The sequence below is a fragment of the Molossus molossus genome, unplaced genomic scaffold (assembly GCF_014108415.1).
Source record: "Molossus molossus isolate mMolMol1 unplaced genomic scaffold, mMolMol1.p scaffold_m16_p_10, whole genome shotgun sequence".
In the NCBI taxonomy this organism is placed as follows: Eukaryota; Metazoa; Chordata; class Mammalia; order Chiroptera; family Molossidae; genus Molossus; species Molossus molossus.
In genome coordinates this window covers 62878467-62898005 of record NW_023425345.1, presented here as the reverse complement: position 1 = coordinate 62898005, position 19539 = coordinate 62878467, and positions in this window count along the sequence as shown.

Here is a 19539-nt window from a genome sequence, read left to right as displayed (position 1 = left end):
ATGAATACACAAAGTACTAAGACATAATGGGGAAGTAAGATGTACCAAGGCAAGTCAAATAACTACAAGGGGATTGTACCAGCTTTGGCTAATATAAAACTTAAATAAAATAAATTAGTTTCTAGGAAAATATAAGTTACCAACATTTTCTCTTTATAAGAGATAGAAACCAGCCCAATAACATCAGGGAAAATAGAAATTGTTTCAGATCCAATAAAAATTTCAGATATTAAAAAAAACTGACCATTAGCGTCAGAATGTTTCAGTGAGCATTAAAAGAAAAAAAAATTTTTTTTTACCTTCAAGCAATAGATGAGACTTTAATCCCCACATTATATTGACTACTCCAGAATATGAGAATGTTATAAATACTTCAAAACTGTTTTTTATTGTGGCAAAATATGCATAACATAAAATTTACCATTTTTAAATGTACATTTCAGTGGCATGGAGCACACGCACTCGCACTGTGGTGTGGTCATCACCACCATCATCCCGGAAGTTGCTCATCTTCCCAAACTGAACTCGGCACCCATTAAACAATAACTTCTTATTCTCCTCACCTCCTCACCCTTTGTAATCACTATTCTATGTCTTGTCTTTATGAATTTGACTACTCTAGGTATCTCATGTAAGTTGAATCACACAATATTTATCTTTTTAAATCTGGTTTATTTCACTTAGCATAATGTCTTCAAGGCTCATCCTTATTACAGTGTGTGTCAGAATTTTACTCTTTCTTAAAGCCAAATAATATTTTATTTTAGGTATATACCACATTTTATTTATCCATCCTTCCATCAATGGACATTTGAGTTGTTTTCACCTTTTTGCTACTGTAAGTAATGCAGCTATGAACATTGATGTACAAGTATCTGTTTGAGTCCTGCTTTCAATTATTTTGAATATATACCCTCCAAATTAGTTTTTAATATATATTAAAATCAATTCTATGCAAAATGTCTGAAGAATTCTTATTAAAGCTGGAGCAACAAAAGGGTGGCCATCATCAAACATAAATCATTACTCTTCTGGAAGTCCCAGCCAAGGCATTTAGACTTAAAAAGAAAAGAAAGAAAGTGTAAATACAAGAAAAGAAGAAAAAGAATTTGCCAAAACTGTCCATAAGTGTAATGTTTATTTGTATCACTGAAAACCCCAAATTTATCCGATAGAAATTATTACAGGAAAGAAATAGTAGATTTTTAGTAAATGCAAATGGTAATAGAATATGAAATGAAAAAAAAAGTAAGCTGTGGTCATTAACAATGAAAATATTGGGGAAAAAACTTGTAGTATGCTTAAGAAGGGGGTAATTTACACACTAAAGGGTAGAATTCTTCACTACATGTTAGTATAATCCCCATTTCAGGTCTCCGCTCATCTGGACTAGGTAGTGACCTGTTTGTTCACAGCACTGATAGGCTGGCTCCCCTCTACCAATGCAAGACCTTACGGCATTGTAGTTATTTACAGGTCTGTCTCCTCCAATAATCTGAGAACTCCATGGATAGGGATGGAGTCACATTAGTATCTGAATCCCCCGAATCCAAGATCTCCAACTAATTGAAAGGCAACATTTGTTTAACATATGTGTTTTATTTGACCTGCACATTTAAAAATATCTTTCATTAATTTTTTTAGAGAGACAGAAACATTGATCAGCTGCGTTCTGCACGCCCCCTACCAGGGCTCAAGCCCGAAACCTGGGTATGTGCCCTGACCAGAAACTGAACCAGGACCTCTCAGTCCATGGGACGACGCTCAATCCACTGAACCACCCCGGGCAGGCTGACCTGCACATTTCTTTACATTTAAATTTTAATTTCTTTGGGTAAGGTATGCACTCTGCATTTTATCACAGTATCCACCACTCTCTATTATTTTATAGCCAGCCTGATTCATCCATTTATGTTATCGGCCTTATCTCTGTCAGAATTTTATTTTTCTACCAATACACGAATCTAATGCATTCTTTATTAATTCATATATTATATGAATAAATAAATGAATTAATTAATTGGCCATTATTTTCAAATAAATTGTCTTCTACTATTCAAATATGTAAATCAGACTTGCAGTTCTAAAAGAAATTTTTTCTGGATTTTTTTCTTTGCATTACCAAAAAATAATTTCTACTTTTTTGTGGTCTTTCCCTAGTCACATTTGTAGTCTCACTAAATGGACTATAACTCATAATCTTAGTCGTGTCCCCCTTGGTTTTTTAGTAACTCCTTTTTTTAATCACATTTATCATATTTAATATAACTAACTTTAACATGATCAAGGTCTCTACAAATCTTCATTAGTATGTATGTTATATAGTTGCCCTTTGGTTAAAATTTAATTGATGTGAAAAATTAATTGTGAGTTTGCTAAACTAAAGAGAATATAGCAATTTGTCTTTTTTGGAGATTTTTCCAGGCTCCTCTGGCCAAAGAAAATCAACTCCTCTCTGAGTTCCCAAAGCATTCTTAATACAACTTATATTACACTACATTGCTACAATTTTTTCTATGTCAGTCTTCTCCTTAATGACCTTTTTCATCTCCTAGTGTCTAGCATTGTGGCTTGACACCTAATATACACACAATATCTGTTCAATGAATAAATGAATTCATAAAGTAGATGAGTAAAAAGAAGCTTTTAAATATAAAAAAAATGTGACATTGTTTTTTTTTTGTTCCATTTTATGATCTGGTTATGTAGCATATTTGCAAGGGCTGTGATTATCTATATTTATTATGGGGAAAGTTTGTCAAACTGGGAAGTTAATGGGGTCATAAACCCTTTTTAACAAACATGAGATTTTAAAAGGCTGGTAAATCTGAGTCCTGTTTGGATTAATAGCAGTTTCTCAGCTATTATTTCAAAAATAAGTTACTGCCACACAAATGCATTGAAGCAAATGTGTTCATTAAACTGAATCCTGTGGGAATTTGTCATAGTGAGAACAGCTTCAGATGTTCCCTGTGTTATTAATGAGAAAGATTACTGTTAATTTTGACAGGACTCACTCAATAAGGCTCTGAGAACATTCTAGCAAATATGAGGTTCGCTATTCTCAGTTGTTGGGAACAAAATATTGTAGTTTTATGGGTGATATGGATGTTGGGTTTCAAAGGTAGTGAGAAATGGAAAACCAAGCAATATCAAAACTATTTTTGAATCTCTTAAACCACCCATGATTTGGGTTAAATAATCCCCTCTCTCTCTCAATGTTATATATAAAATTACAACATATTTGTCATATATGTATGAGAAACATGCTGTAATTTTATGGAACAATACCATTTCTTTTCCCTTCCTGACTTCAGAACCAAATGAGAAAGAGAGAAATACAGAGCCAGATGGAGATCAATCATTACTGTATTATTAAACAGATATTTGAAAACAGGGTGTGTAATTTCAATGGACTTCCTAATACATTACCCTTAACTGGACAATGTGCACACCTAGTCACAAGCAGGATAAACAACTGTAGGCCTCCCAGCAGGGATAAGTCCCAAATACAAGGCAGAGGTCATTAATGCATGCCTCTGGGGTCAAGCTGGATGCACGTAAAGAGAGATGCCAGAATGCACAGAGCATGCTCAGTTCCTACAGATAAAATCCACCAATCACATAATCTGTTTTCCTCCCAAGGGAAGAATAAGGAAGCAGTGAGAAGAGAGGCCAGGAATATTACTCTGGCTGACATTCTCTATGAAAAAATTAGGCCAGGAGAGAGTTGGTTAGCCCCTTAACGGTACAATATATAATTTCACAGATGGATTCTTTTTAAAAATTAAATAGTCAGAGCATTTGATGTTTGGACCTCTTCAGGAAATTGATTAATATTTTAACTTGCTGATTCTACCCATTTACAGTCATCATTATTATTCTCTATAGACAATTGATAACATCCTTAGTTAATAATTTTTGGGGTTACTATTATTTTTTGACATTCAGTGAATACTGAAAAATGTCTTACTCAAACATATAGTACAAAAACATTCCTCAGGACAGAAGGAACTTGAGTTTTCTGATTGAAAGAGCCAACTGAATGCCCAATGTAAAGGCTGAAAACAGACACATTGCAACGTGCATCCTTTTGTTAAAAAATATATTTTTATTGATTTTTTTTTAGAGAGACAGATAAAAGCATCGATGTGAGAAACATCACTCTGCTGCGTCCTGCATGCCCCCCACTGAGGATGGAGCCCGAAACATGGGCATGTTCCCTGACGGAATTGAACCAGGACCTCTCAGTCCGTGGGACGATGCTCAATCCACTGAGCCACACCAGCTGGTCAACGTGCATCTTTATGAAGCATTACAGCTAGAAGACAGCAGAAGAAGGTCAACATTTCTGATTGAAAATAATTTCTAAGCTAGAATTCTATATTCAATCTGTCAGGGTATTATGATATTTTCAGACAGCAAAGATTCAGTACTTATCTTCCTTGCATCATTTTTCAGGAGGCTGATCAGAGCATGTGCTCCAGCAAAAAGAGGAAGTAAATTAGAAGATAAGAAAACACGGTATCCAGGACACAGGATCCCCGGGGAGGCGTAGAAAGCGCACGACCTTCGCTGTGCAGCAGGCCTGGAAGCCCAGCCTGGAGCAGGAGGGAGAAGCTGGGTGTGAGAGCGAACGCAACCCACATTTTCTGGCGTGTACAAGCATTTGAAAAACAGTCAAGTACGTAACAGATGTTTGAATGTGTGGAAAATCAAGGCCCAAAAAAACAAAGCAAATGAATTTATAAAACATTTATTAACCATCAGAAAAATGAAAAGTTGTACAAAACTAATATACTACTTGACTCAGAAGCAAATAATACTTATATTGCCAAGTATTGTTATATAGTGTTAGGAGAAGCACTAAATGTTACAGAATTAATTATACTGTGAAGATAAGAGGAGGAGAAAAAGGGAGGAAGTTTAATCTTCATCTTCCATGGTAAGCAGTTGGTCGATGATGTGTGACGTCAGCAAATCTAAAAGAGCAACAAACACATAATATTTAGAAGTATGGAGGCAAATATCAAGTTAAGCAGCTGGAAAACTTCACTGTGATTATTTTGAAAATAAAGCAGTTGGAAAAAAAAATACAATGAAGGGCAACACTGTGCAGGCAAAACAAAATACATGAACAGTTTAACCTGTTGGTAGCATTCGTGAGTCTACCCTCTTGAAACCTAGACAACGGGGCTTCACCAAGACCTTCAGGTGTGTCCCAGACCAGGCGGCAGGGGTGAGGAGCAGAGAGCTGCCAGGTTCCAGGCCCCATCCCTGCATCAACCAGAGCAACTATCCTTTGATCTCGTTTACCTTTTGGGCTACCACATAATATCATATTTGAAAACAGTCTTATACTACCCTAACAAATAAATGTTTGAAAATTATTGACCCATAAATGTGGCGCTGGAGAACACGTCCAAAGCAGATGTACAAGTCAACACACCGTCCAGCTTTGCCTGCTGCTTCTGGGTGGCAGCTTTAGGCTCGCTGGGACACCAGTGAGGAGAAGGTACTATCAGCTGCAGACAACGCCCCTGGCACTAGGCAGCAACAGGCACAGGGCATGGCGCCTGGCGGAATAACGTACTGGCCCTCAGGGTTATCACCTAATAGGTTTGGACCTCTGGCTTTAGAAACATAGGGAAGCAAAAGCCTCAGGCCCTGGAACGCACATTTTTAAAATGGGGACAGAATGCACACAAAAAAAATCAAGCATCCATTGCATCCAGGTGAAAAAACTCATAAATATAAGGGAAGCTAGGGGACAAGAGAATGAGCTGTAGAATCCTAAATCTAGGGACGCCAGGAAATATTTATATTCACGGCATAAATATGAATTTTTAATGTAGTCAAAAGCATAAAAGGCCAATGTATACATGTAGGTTAAGACAGACATGAATTGAAAGCATATTTAGAACTAAAGCTAGAGGATTGGAAATGTTCTGAGACACTCCCAGTTTCATGTATGTAATTTACTCTTCATAGCAAAGGTGGTTTGTTAAAAGTGACATAACATGATTTAATTTTTATGCTTTTATGGGTCTCTTCATATAAGTAAATTCACAACTTTGGGGGAAAATCTTTTTATCAGACTAAAGGTTGGGATTTGGAGGAAATGCGGAACTTGAACATCTCCCGTGCACGTGTAGGGTGAGAGTCCAGGAGGGTGGACAATTAAAAAACAGACACTTGTAGGGTTGCCAGATTTAGAAAATGAAAACATAGGACACCCAGTTAAATTTGAATTTCAGATAAACATCAGTATGTCCCAACTATATTTTATCTGGCAACCCTAATTACTAGAAAATAAACCAAACAATGATCAGAGCTTGCATTTGGCTGGGAGACAGATGTTTAAGTTCCAATCACCCTGAGTGGAGACACACAGTGGATACCTGGAGAATAGTCAAGATCCAGAATATCCATCCCCTGCAGACTAAACTAGTCTTAGAGTCTCGGCCCATCCAGACCACCCTAACAAACTTACAGAGACCAGACGAGATCTTGAAGGCACTGAGCATAGACAGAAACGTGAAGAGGTCCAAAGACTGAGCCTTGGAACCATCAATGTCAAGAAGTCTGAGAAAAAAGATAGAATCAGTGGAGAATAGTAAGAAGTGACCAGTGAAGTGTGAAGAAAACCAAGACTATGTGGTGTCTGACGTTAAGTGAACAAACTACATGAGGGAGAAGAATGAGGATGACTAGTGTCAAGTGCTCCTGAGAATGAACCACTGAATTTAATGATGTGAAAGTCACTGTTGAAGTTGATTAGAGAAGTTTCAATGGAGTCTTGGAATCAAAAGCCTGACTGCAGTGGGTTATTCAAGACAGAAGCAGGCCCAGCCGGTGTGGCTCAGCAGTTGAGCATCAACCCATGCACCAAGAGGTCACTAGTTCAATTCCCGGTCAGGGCACATGCCCAGGTTGTGGGCCTGATCCCCAATGGGGGTCATGCAGGAGATGGCCAATTAATGTTCTCTCTCATTGCTGTTTCTTTCTCTCTCCCTCTCCCTTCCTCTCTCTCTAAAATCAATAAAGAAAAAAATTAAAAAATAAAAACATAGAAGTGGACAAGTATAGACAACTATATTGAGGAATTTTGCTGCTAAAAGTAACAGAAATGGGACAGTAGCTGAGGAGGGACTGGGGCCAGGAGAGTGTTTGTTTGTAATGAAAGAAATAATATAATGTTTAGCAGTTTATGGGAATAATCCAGTGAGGAAGAAAAATATAATGTTGCAAGAAGACGAGAAGAAAGTTACTGAAAAAAAATGTATTGCACGGATATCTCTGCATCCGTGCGACAGGACTGGCGGTGCTGGCCTCGATGGGTGCGGGGGTAGCTCCTCTCGAGGACAAGCCCGAGGGCAGTGGATGTGGGCACAGATGCTGCCACAGGGTAAACGTGCAGCAGGGGCCTAAAGAAGTAGTCTTCTGAGTATTTCGATGTTCTTAAGGAAGGAGCAAGAAAGGTCATTGTCTGAGGACAAGAATGGAAAACAAAACAAAACAAAACAAAACAAGTTGATTAGGAATTCAAAGAGAGAGGAGACAGTGGAAAATAATTATGTAGGAAAGTTGAATGGTAAACAGACCAGGGACATATAGTGGGATTGCCAGGCAGCATTAGGCCCATTTGATGTTTGTAGTTATAAATTTTTTTAATGTTTTTATTGATTTTTTAGAGAGAGAGGAAGGAAGAGAGAGAGATAGAAGCATCTATGTGAGAGAAACATCAATTGACTGCCTCCTGCAGCCCCCACCCCCCCGCCCGGGGATCGAGCCTGCAACCGCAACCTGGGCACGTGCCCTGACCGGGAATGAACTGGGACCTCTCAGTCCACGGGCGACACTCAGTCCACGGAGCCAGATCGGCTGGGCCATGTAGTTATAACTTTTAAATGGGTTAATCATAGGTCGTGTGCTTTTCTTCAGCTACATACCGTCTGTGCAGAGTAGCTGGAGAGTTAGGTGTAATCAGGGTTGTGATTTTCTAAATTCATCTAAGAAAGAGGCAGAAGAATTGAGGGTCCTTGCACAGAAATGACATAGTGGTTGTCACCGTTTCTAACGCGGGAAACGAGAAGTGAAAGGGGTGATGGTCGAGGAAAGGTGCCAGGACCCGGACTAGGAGTTCTGGCGTGGTCGGGGGTGGTGAAAGCGAACTTGGGGGGCGTGGGCGGGAAACACAGAGGTGGTGTGAGATCGAGGTAATGAAGGAGTGGCAAGTACTGGTAATAAATAAGATGTATAATATGATTGTGGTAATAAGTGGCTAAGGTAGAGTAAGGACAAAACTCACTGGTGAAAAATAATCCAAAGGAACCAAGAGATCGGGCCATTGGAAAAATCATACATGCTTATAATGGAACTACCAAGAATGAAGGTGGGAGAAGTGGGAAAAAATTACCCTGAGCCGTGAAATGAAGGCTTCGATCAATTTCTTTTGGTAGATGGAATGACAATGTAAGTACTGTAGGCCAAGCCACTTGATGTGTTGGCAAAGACCCAGCCAAACATATTCTGACAAGATGTTCTCAATTCTCTGGTTCTCGGAGGGCTCCAGGCTGCTGCAGCAGTGAGAAGTAAAGGTTAATTTCCCTGAGACTACCCCTGGCAGGCCTCCCGGAGTGAGAGTTGGCTTCCTGAAGGGCAGGGGCGGTTGGCAAACATCCCAAGAGAATACTCGGGTGGAGGGACAGGGCTAGAGGCCAAGGTTCCACACATCAGACACCTGAAACTGGAAGACTTGACACTGAGCTCCTGTCCAAGTCAGGGATGATCCGGTACTGTCCCAACCATGAATGCTGAGACGGCAGAAAAGGGAAGTGCACCCAGGCTTGGACCAAGGCATGCTTCACCCCAGAGCTGATGCGGGCGCTTCCTGAAGCACGCAGCTTCGCAGCGCACAGAGTTGGGACTGCAGCCCTGCGGGGTCAGACTGCGCTGTCCCGGAGAGCAGCAGGCAAAGGGAGGAAGTGCAGACCTGCTCCTCTTCCTGCTCTGTGAGCTCCTCTGAATGAACGCTGTTCCAGGTCTGGTGTGCGGCATCAGGTCATTCATCCTGTGTGTGCTCCATTAGCAAACTCCCCTCTATTCTCCTTCAGAGCTTGATATTTCAAGAACAAAAAGAAAAGAAGAAAGAAAAAGGCAATGCTTTTTTCGTAATCACACATCCTGTATCCTGTAGTATAGTGATTTGTTTGTTAGGGTTTAAGGAACTGGCCAGGGAAGTCCAGTAGAAGAAGGAAACTCAAAGCACTAAGACATATTTCAGTACCAGCAATGGGTTGCTAAGGCAGGGATGGGGTTGCTAAGGCAGAGATGGCAAGTAAGGACTTCCCTAGGCATTCATCATACTTCAGAGTCATAGCAGATGTCAAGGCACTCTTTTCTGCTGGTCCACTCCGAGAACTTCTACACAGTACCCCGGAGAACCACTGCAGTTAGTTGGAAGTTAGCACTGAACACCCTCATATGTGCCTTCTGTGCTAAAGAATGAACTGATCATAATACGGGGGGGGGGGGGGGGTAGGTTTACAGTTGTGAGTACGCAAAACAGTTTATTCTTATATTATTATTATGGATTAATTGTTGTATTATTTTCCATACGAACAACTGTAAATCTACTTTTTCCCCACCTTGTACTCAAAGAGGGTGGAATCTGGGCTGCCAACACTGACTGGGAGTCAGTGCAAAACGCTGACTTTGTGTTTAAAAATGACAACAAATTCTTGAAATTCCATTCTCAACAACAAATTCTTGAAATTCTGTTCACTTCTCCAATAAATGCATTGACCAATAGGACCTAACAGCCTCTTGCTTCTACCTCATTGCCACCAATCACACATCGGCAGTGTTGGCTGAGTTACTGATTATATGTAAAGCTGAATATGATCTAAGTCATAGTTTTGTAATCCACCATGAATCTGGGCTATTATGAGATTGCTGACAAAAAGAGATATGATAGCATAGAACAATATTGTGAATTTTAAAGTCAAACAGATGTGAATTTGTATCACATTGCCATCTCTTTGACTTAAGTTTCATAATATTCCTTAACCTCAGTTTCTCTTCTCCAGAGTGGAGACAATAATACTAATAACCTTGAGGATAATATTGTTTTACTTTTAAAAAATTGAATTTATTGCATGACATTGGTTAATAAAATTGTATAGGTTTCCAGTGTACAAGTCTATACCATTTTATCTGTATATTGTATAGTGCATCCACCACCCCAAGTCAAATCTCCTTGCATCATCATTTATCCCTCCTATACTCTCTTCTACCTCCCCCCCCCTTCCCTCTGGTAATCACCATACTGTTGTCTGTCTATGAGGTGTTTTCTTGTTGTTTTTGCTTAATTCCTTCATCTTTTTCACTCAGCTCTGAACCCCCATCTCCTCCCCTCTGACAGCTGTCAGTCTGTTCTCTCTGAGTCTGTTTCTATTTTGTTTGTTAGTTTACTTTGTTCATAGATTCCACCTATGAGTGAAATCATATGGTACTTGCCTCTCTGACTGGCTTATTTCACTTAGCATAATACTTTCCAGGTCCATCCTTGCTGTCGAAAGGGTAAGGTTTCCTTCTTTTTTATGGCTGAGTAATAGTCCATTGTGTACGGGTACAACAGCTTTTTTTATCCAGTTATCTACTGACGGACACGGGCTGCTTCCAAATCGTGGCTATTGTAATGAACACAGGGGTGCATATATTCTTTCTGATTGGTGTTTCAGGACCCTTCAGATATATTCCCAGAAGTGGAATCGCTGGGTCATAAGGCAGTTTCATTTTTAATGTTTTAAAACATTTTTAATATGTTTTTGTTTTTATTGATTTCAGAGAGAGAGGAAGGGAGAGAGAGAGAGAGAAACCTCAATGTGAGAGAGAAACATTGATCGGTTGCCTCTCATATGTGCCCTGACCAGGTATCGAACCCACAACATTTTTGTGTACGGGACAATGCTCCAACCAGCAGAGCCACCCAGCCAGGGCTCATTTTTAGTTTTTTGAGGTAACTTCATACTACTTTTCACAGTGGCTGCAGCAATTTACATTCCCACCAACAGTGCATGAGACAGTCCCCTTTTCTCCACACCCTCACCAACACTTACTGTTTGTTGATTGATTGATGATAGCCATTCTGACAGTTGTGAGGCGATCTATCATTGTGGTTTTAGTTTTAATTTCTCTGACAGTTAGTAATGTTGAACATCTTTCATATGTATATTGGCCATCTGTATATCCTCTTTGGAAAAGTGTCTATTCAGGTCCTTTTTCCATTTTTTAACTGGATTGTTTGTTTTTCTGGTGTTGAGTTGTGTAAGTTCTTTATAAATTTTTTATATTAACCTCTTATAAGATGTATCATTGGCAAATATGTTCTCCTATTCAGTGATTGTCTTTTCATTTTGTTGATGGTTTCCTTTGCTGTGCAAAAACTTTTTAGTTTGATGTAATCTCATTTGTTTATTTTTTCTTTTATTTCTCTTGCCTGGAGTGATATATCAGAAAAAATATTGCTGCAAGAAATGTTTGAGATTTTACAGCCTTTGTTTCTGCTGAGATTTTTACTGTTTCATGTCTAACATTTAAGTCTTTAATCCATTTTGAGTTTATTCTTGTGTGTGGTGTAAGAAGGTGGTTTAGTTTAATTTGGTGCATGTATCTGTCTAATTTTCCCAACACCGTTTATTGAATGAGTTATATTTACCCCATTGCATGTTCTTGCTTCCTTTGTCAAATATTTTTTATTATAATTTTTTTTTCTTCATTGATTTTAGAGAGAGAGAGAAAGGGAGAGGGAGAGAGAGATAAAACCATTGATGAGAGCAAACATTGATTGGCCACCTTCTGCATGCCATACACTGGGGGTTGTTCCCACAACCTGGGCATGTGCCCTGACCGGAAATTGAACCAGCAACCTCTTGGTGCATGGGTCGACACTCTACCACTGAACCACACCAGCTGGGCCTTTGTCAAATATTAATTGACCACATAGGCATGGGTTTATTTCTGGGCTCTCTATTCTGTTTCATTGATCTAGATGTCTGTTTTTATGTCAGTATCATGCTGTTTTGATTACTGTGGACTTGTACTATAGTTTGATATCAGGTAGCATGATTGCTCCAACTTTGTTCTTCTTTCTCAAGACTGCTGTGGCTATTTGGGGTCTTTTGTAGTTCCATATAAAAATTTGGAATATTTGTTCTAGTTCTGCGAAATACACCTTTGGTATCTTGATAGGAATTGCATCTATAGATTGCTTTGGATAGTATGGACATTTTAATGATGCTAATTCTTCCAATCCATGAACACTTCCACTTATTTGTATCTTCTTTAATTTCTTACTTCAGTGTCTTATAATTTTCCAAGTACAGGTCTTTTACATCCTTGGTTACATTTATTCTTAGGTATTTTATACAATTGTAAGAAGGTAATTTTGATTTATCATGGAAATGTAATATATGTAAAGTATCTAGTACAGAAGCTAGAGCAGAATTAGTGCCCAATTAATAACTATTTCTATAAATATATAATTTACTTGCTATAGATCTCATGCATTTTTTCTATGCTAAGGGTAGACTTTTCCACTCATTATCATTAGCAGGAAAAAATGCAGGCAGCTGCTTCCATGTGGACTTCTGATCATGTGAGTCACTGTTAAAAATCTTGGCTCGCCTGACCAAAAATTTGATTGCTTTGCAAGCTGTTCCAGAAATGGGCCACAGTATTTTTTTTCTCATTTAGTGGGAAAATAGAAGGATAAAGTTTTTATGTGTAAATTTGTTAGCCTCCCTGTTTCTTATAAATTTATGATCTTCTAGAAAGAAGAAACTAGGTTGATTATAACCACAGCCACACTTCTGTGTACAGGAAGGTGCCAAACTGTAAAGACTATCCCAGCCAACTACCCAAGTTCTAAAATAAGGGAGGGGGTTGTCATCACGTTTACCCCAAAGCCAGAACGCTCAAGCCACGGAGAGGACATCACCACTGTTGGAGAGGTTCTCCTGAGTCAGAAAAAAAAGGGGGAGCGAGATATCATTGCTTCTCTCTTTTGCTCACCTTCCAATCTCCTGCCAGTCCCTTCTGTTGGCCAAACATAGAGAACCACCTGACACGATAGCCTGACACAACCACAGGGGTACCACCAGCATGCCAGGTTGAAGGGCAGGGGCAGGAAGTAATGTAAGGACCAACAGGAAAACAACTGATAGACAGCTTTCTTTCAGTTTCTTGAAAAGGCCAAGCTCTTTCCAATGTCAAGATATTTACATATTCTGTGTCCTCTTGCCTATAATTCTTTTCCTGCCACTATTCACTTAGTTGCTTCTTTCTCATTCTTCGGTTCCAACTTAAATATCACTTCCTCAAAGAGGTCCTCCTTGATCATCAACCTAGAGTAGGTTGCTTCTATTATTCTTTTTAAAAAACCGTATCTTCCTACAAAACTTATCATGTATACACACCTGTGTGATTATCTGTTTAATGTCTACTTAATCCAGGGGCAACACATCTGTTTTGCTTCTTACTACATTGCCAGAATCTAGACAGTGCCTAGCATGTACTCATCAGCACTCAGTAAAAAGTAGTAGCCACATAAAGAAAAAAAAATTAAGGAAAAAAAAAGCCTGGCTGGTGTGGCTCAGTGGTTGTGCATTGACCCATGCATCAAGAGATTGCCGGTTCGATTCCCGGTCAGGGCACATGCCCAGGTTGTGGACCCAATCCCCAGTGGGGGACATGCAGGAGGTGGTCAATCAATGTTCTCTTTCATCAATGCTTCTCTCTCTCTCTCTCTCCTTCTTCTTTCCTCTCTCTAAAAATCAATAAGAAAAAAAATGTAGTAGCCATAAATATTACTATTATTTTTAATAATAATTGAGTAATCAGAAGATGTCAGCCCCTTTGGAGTGTATGTTAATTTCTTTCTAATTCCATTCTTTATTTTTTTCTTCCTAATATTTAGTTAACACAAGTTGTATGTTCCAGTTTCATAACTATTTTTTTAAGCATTGTCTAGAGCATCAAATTTCTATACCTTGAGACGTCAAAGTTCATTAGAGGAAAGTTGCTACATTCCTTGAACTGTCAAAATAAAAACGATGTTGGCAAACTTGCAATAAATAAATTATTTTCATCAAATGATCTGTAGTTGAACAGAGGAGAATGTGTACAGGAGAGCAATTTATCATCTGCAAAATCTGTTTACATTTCACACATTCTGGTTGGGATCTTTTGATTTTTGTTCTTTAAAACTATTGCATGATACATTGTTTTGACACTTCCCTGGAGATCTTTATTTTTCTTCTACAATCAATTAATTTTTTTGCTCAATAAAATTCAGCTTTTTTTTTCTTTCTTAGCATTTTGTTCTATTTGCTACAGGTGGAGTAGAGGAATGAATGCCCCATCCTTTGTAGATAAAATAAATCTGGACTTTACGTAAGGAAGGCCTGTCTCTCTGTAGAGACTTTGTCTCTAAGGTTCCCAGGCTTTCTTAACCCCTCGCTTCTCTACCCCATCTGCCACAATCCCCATGCTATCATTTGCACGAGCGTGCACGCTCACGCACACACACACACACACACACACAACTTCTGCAAGTTCAAAAAGGAAGGGATTAGGAAAGTCAATGGGCTGGTGACCATCTTGGATAGTCGGCATGTATGGAGCTAAAGAGTCCATTTTCAGATTCATTTTTACCATCACTGTAAGATTTACTCATCAAATACTTATCGAATGCCTAGTACGTGTTGGACTCTGTGCTAGCTAGGGCTAGAGATTCAGTTATGAATAAAGTGTGGTTCTTGCTCTCAAGGAGCACACTGTGTAGTAGAGGGAGTCAGGCAAGTAACAAAGATTTACAATTCATTATGTCAAGTCTTCTAAGAAGGTAAACACAAAGCAGGATGGGAGAAGGCCCCTGACCCAATCTTCTGGGCAGGGGCGGGGCGGTGAGTAGGGATGCTACGCACATGTTTCCTGGAGGAAGTGATGCTTGAGCTGAAAGATGAGTAGGATTTGCCTGGACAAAGAGTAGAAGAATGTTCCAGAAAAAAGGGACAGTGTGTGTAGAAGTTCAGAATAATGTGTTATAAAGGAATTATTAGTAATTTAGGGCCAGGGCCAGGACAGGGAAGGGAGTGTAAAAGGAACTAAATGGGTAATCACAGAATAGGGTGTTGACAGGTTTTGCATCAAATGAGAATCCATTCTTTATGATCAGATCCTCTTTTTTTAAGCTTTTTTTTTTTTTTTTTTCATTTATCTTCAGACAGAGTGGGAGGGAGGGAGGGGGGGAGAGAGAGAGAGAGAGAGAGAGAGAGAGAGAGAGAGAAACATCGATGTGAGAGAGACACATCAATTGGTTGCCTCCCGAATGACCCCAACCAGTGCTGGAGACTGAACTGCAACCAAGGTACGTGCCCTTGACCGGAATCAAACCCCAGACTCTTTGGTCCGTGGCCGACACTCTAACCGCTGAGCCAAACTGGCCATGGCAGTGATCAGGTACTTCTGAAGTAGCTCAAGTTAAAAGGAACTGATATACGTGGAAAGAACACAGACTTTTGGAGTCAGGCAACTTGGGTTTGAAACTTGGTTGGGCTACTAGTTTGTGACCTTGGGCAAAATTACTTCACTTCTTTAAGCCTCAGCTGCTTCGTATAAATGGACAGCGTGCCCTGGCCAGTGGGGTTCAGTTGGTTGGAGCATCATCCCGGACACTGAAAGGTGGCAGTTTTGAGTCCTAGTTAGGGCACATATTCAGGTTGTGGGTTCAATCTCCAATCAGGACACGTACAGGAGGCAGCTGATCAATGTTTCGCTCTCACATCAATGTCTCTCTCCATTCCTCTCTCTAAAAATCTAGTAAATAAATAAATAAATGGATGGATGGCATAACATGTGCTCTAAAAGATTATCATTAGGATTAAATAATAAAATATGTATAGTGTTACAATGTTAAATCTCAACTATTATAAAATAAACCTCTACATCAAGAATATCCATGCAAAGCCTTGAGTCACAGTGTTAAGTAAACACAAACTAGTTCTGGTTTGTCTCCAGTAGCCAGAGAGACATTTATCCTGCTTGGACCTATTTGTATCCTTTTGCTTGGGCTTTTTGTCTCTGCTTTTAAGGGTAACCTATATATGTCACAATCTGGTGCTATTTTACTGCCTAATAAATGAGTTCTTTGGAAGTGAAGTATTACGTGTCAGACACACTCATTTTATTTCCTTCATGTCGCAGAATTTTTTGAGCTATATGGGCTGTAGAACTCATCTCTGGAAGCAAGGAACAGAGGACTGTGTTGTAATAGAAACGTGGCCCGACAGCAAACACACTGAATGCCTGTCAGTCGGGAACCGTGCAGCTCACAGCCAGATCTCCAAGACCTGGAGCTACACGGAAAAGCAAGCCACACAGAGATATTTGCAGAATCATACCATCATTCTTTGTAGAAAAATAGACAGATACATAAACAAAAATTCGTGCTAAGATTACGCGCAGAGAGTATAAATGCAGAGAAGAGCTCTGGAGGGTACCCCCTGAAAAGATGAGTGGTTACACAGGGTGACAAGGAAAGGTGTGTTGGGGTGGGGAGGGGTGAGGAAGGACAGGTGTCCTAGGAGACATTAGCCTTTTCAAAAACACTTTAATTTTTTATAAGTAATACTGTTATTGTTTGTGTAACTTAAAATTTGTTTTTTTAAAAAAAGAAACAAAGAAGGAACAAGAGCTTTGAGTTGGATGAAACTGGCTCAGATCCTGGCTCAGCAACTTAACTCTACGACCTCTGGGAAGCCTGACCCCTCAGTCTCAGTTTCATCAGCAAAATCAAGATACCACGGCCTGTCTTGTCTCGTAGTGAGGACTAAAAGTAAAACTCCTTGTACATGATCTACACTCCCATATGTTAGTTGTTTCTTTCTCCAATCTTGATTCCAGTGGCTTTTTCTTTCTAACAATTTTTTTTTTTCAATTAGAAAAACCAAATACAAAGTGATGAAGTCACCCTTGCAAGGTCATACAGTTGGTTAACGTGAGAGCAAGGGCTGTCATCCAGGTCTCCTGTGTCACAATACATCAGCATTACACTCCACGGGGGAGCTGGGTCATGACGTGTTATGTGGCTGTTTCTACCAGTGGTTCCCACGTGCATATTCCACGTGGCAGGTCTGTTAGCGGAGCATCGTATTCTGGGTTTGGGCAGCTGTTGGACAAACCAAGGGAGGCTGGGCAGGAAGTGTTGGGTAGGCCTGCAAGGCTGTATCTGACATGACTTTGTTCTTTTGACTTTGCTAGCCATCAAGGAAGTCTAGCAAGAAACTGGTAGACAGCAGGGATATAGCTATAAGGAAAACACTGCTCCAGGCAGAGAGTCAGTTAACAGGAAAGCGAATGGGGCGAAAATGGGCATCTGACATTCTCTTTGGCCACCTGGAATCGGAACCCTCTCCCTGTGTTTGGGTAATTCTTCCAGTCTGGGAGGCAGAGATTGCTGCCCACCGCAGTAGTTGAAAATGACAGTACTTTCCCAGTCACCCTTTTTTTTTTTTTATCCTCACCTGAGGACTTTTTTTTTTTTTTCGTTTTTTGTTCAGATAGAGTGGGAGGGGGAGAGAGGAAGAGAAAGAGAGAAAGAGAGAAATATCGACGGGAAAGGGACACATTGAGCGGCTGCCACCCGCAGGACCAACCAGGGCCAGGGACAAACCGCAACCGAGATCCGCGCCCCTAGCGGGAACCGAACCGGAGCCTCCCCGGACCGCAGGCCGATGCTCCAATCGCTGAGCCAAACCGGCCAGGGCTCCCAGTCACCCTTGTAGCAAGGGCACAGTCAAGTGACTTAGGCTTTCAAAATCAGACGTACCTTCCTTGTTTGGCCGGTGTGGTTCAGTGGATCGAGCATCGTCCCATGGACTGAGAGGTCCCAGTTGGATTCCCGGTCAGGGCACATGCCTGGGTTGTGGGCTCGATCCCCGATGGGGGGTGTGCAGGAGGCAGCCAGTCAATGTGTCTCTCTCACATTGATGTTTCTCTCTCTCTCTCTCTCTCTCCCTTCCTCGCTCTCTAAAAAAATCAATAAAAACATTTTTTTTTTAAAAAAAAAGAAGAAGTACCTTCCTTATCAGGGCCCACTCTCCTTACAACTACAGGGATGCTTCCAGGCCGTTGGAGACTTACCCACCGCGCCTCTCATCACTAACTGTAACTGAATCCCTGCATTTCTCTTTTAACTAAAACTAACTTTAACTGTGGCAGACTCCGGGTGGGCTTGTGGCTGAACTACCTCGTTGATAGTGTCCAAAACAAAGGGGATTTTGTTTTCAGAAGCCACTGCCCAGGCGCAAGACACTCTGTGGGACTCTAGGCCAGGTGCCGTGCTCAGACTCCACGCAGCTCAGCGGTCTTCACTCGGGTGCCCCACCGAGGAGCCCTCGCCACGTCCCGCTCCAGGAACGAGAACGTGCTTCCTGGAAGCCCCAGGAACTGATTGGACCCCCTGGTTAACATTCTTGGAGGAATTAATAACCAAGTTACTGTTTTATATTCATCTCCTGCGCTTCTGGCTCGCTTCGTGCTTTATAACCGCTGCTTGTCCGGAGTTCCTGAACTCTGCTTTCTGGACCAGGCCTGAGAACGCGGGTCAGTGTCTACACAGGGCTCCGCGCGAGGCCCCCGGACCGGTCATTCAGAAGTATCTCACCACGAGTGACATTCTAGAACTGGGTTGAAAAGAAGCACATACATGTTTCCGACACCGGTGAGGTCACACTTCGGATCCTCTCAGCCTCGCCCATCTCTTGCTTCCACGCCGGCACTTCTGTGGGCTCGCCGACGGCGCCTGCCTCGGGCTGCAGCCTGTGCCTCTCGCCTCCCATCCCAGGGAGGCATTGCTGCCGAGACACACAATCCCACCGGATTCCGACTGTGACCAAGTATGTGAAACCCGAAGGACCCGGAGGTAATACCCATGAGGAGACAGCAGGCAGATAAATTCTTCCCCCTTTCTCTCTATTTGGACCATTTTGGGACGCACGTTATGTGACTTCCTGAAGGATGATCCTGTGGATTTGAACAATCAGTCTCACTTAGCAACTGCCGACCTGATAAAGTGTCTCATATTGGCTCCCTCTTTTCCGCCACAGTCTAGGTGACCCAAGCTGAGGCACCACCACAGAATTCACAGACAACGGTGTGTCAGTTTCACCGTGGCTGGTCGCTTTTCCTCACTTGGGAATCCTTTCTGGTTTCTCACTCAGTTCTATGCTAAATGTGTAACTTTGGAAAGTTACTTAATCTCTCTGAGCCTCATATTCTTCAAGGTATTATGGAGATAATAATAACGCCAATCTCATGAGAGTTGGAATTAAAAGTAAGTAATGACTGTAAATCACTTAGTATAGTCCTAGGCACATAGTGAATGCTCAATAAGTGTCAGTTTTTGTTATTATTATTATTATTATTATTATAAAAATCAGTCTTATTTGCAACATTGACGGAGCAGGGGTTCAT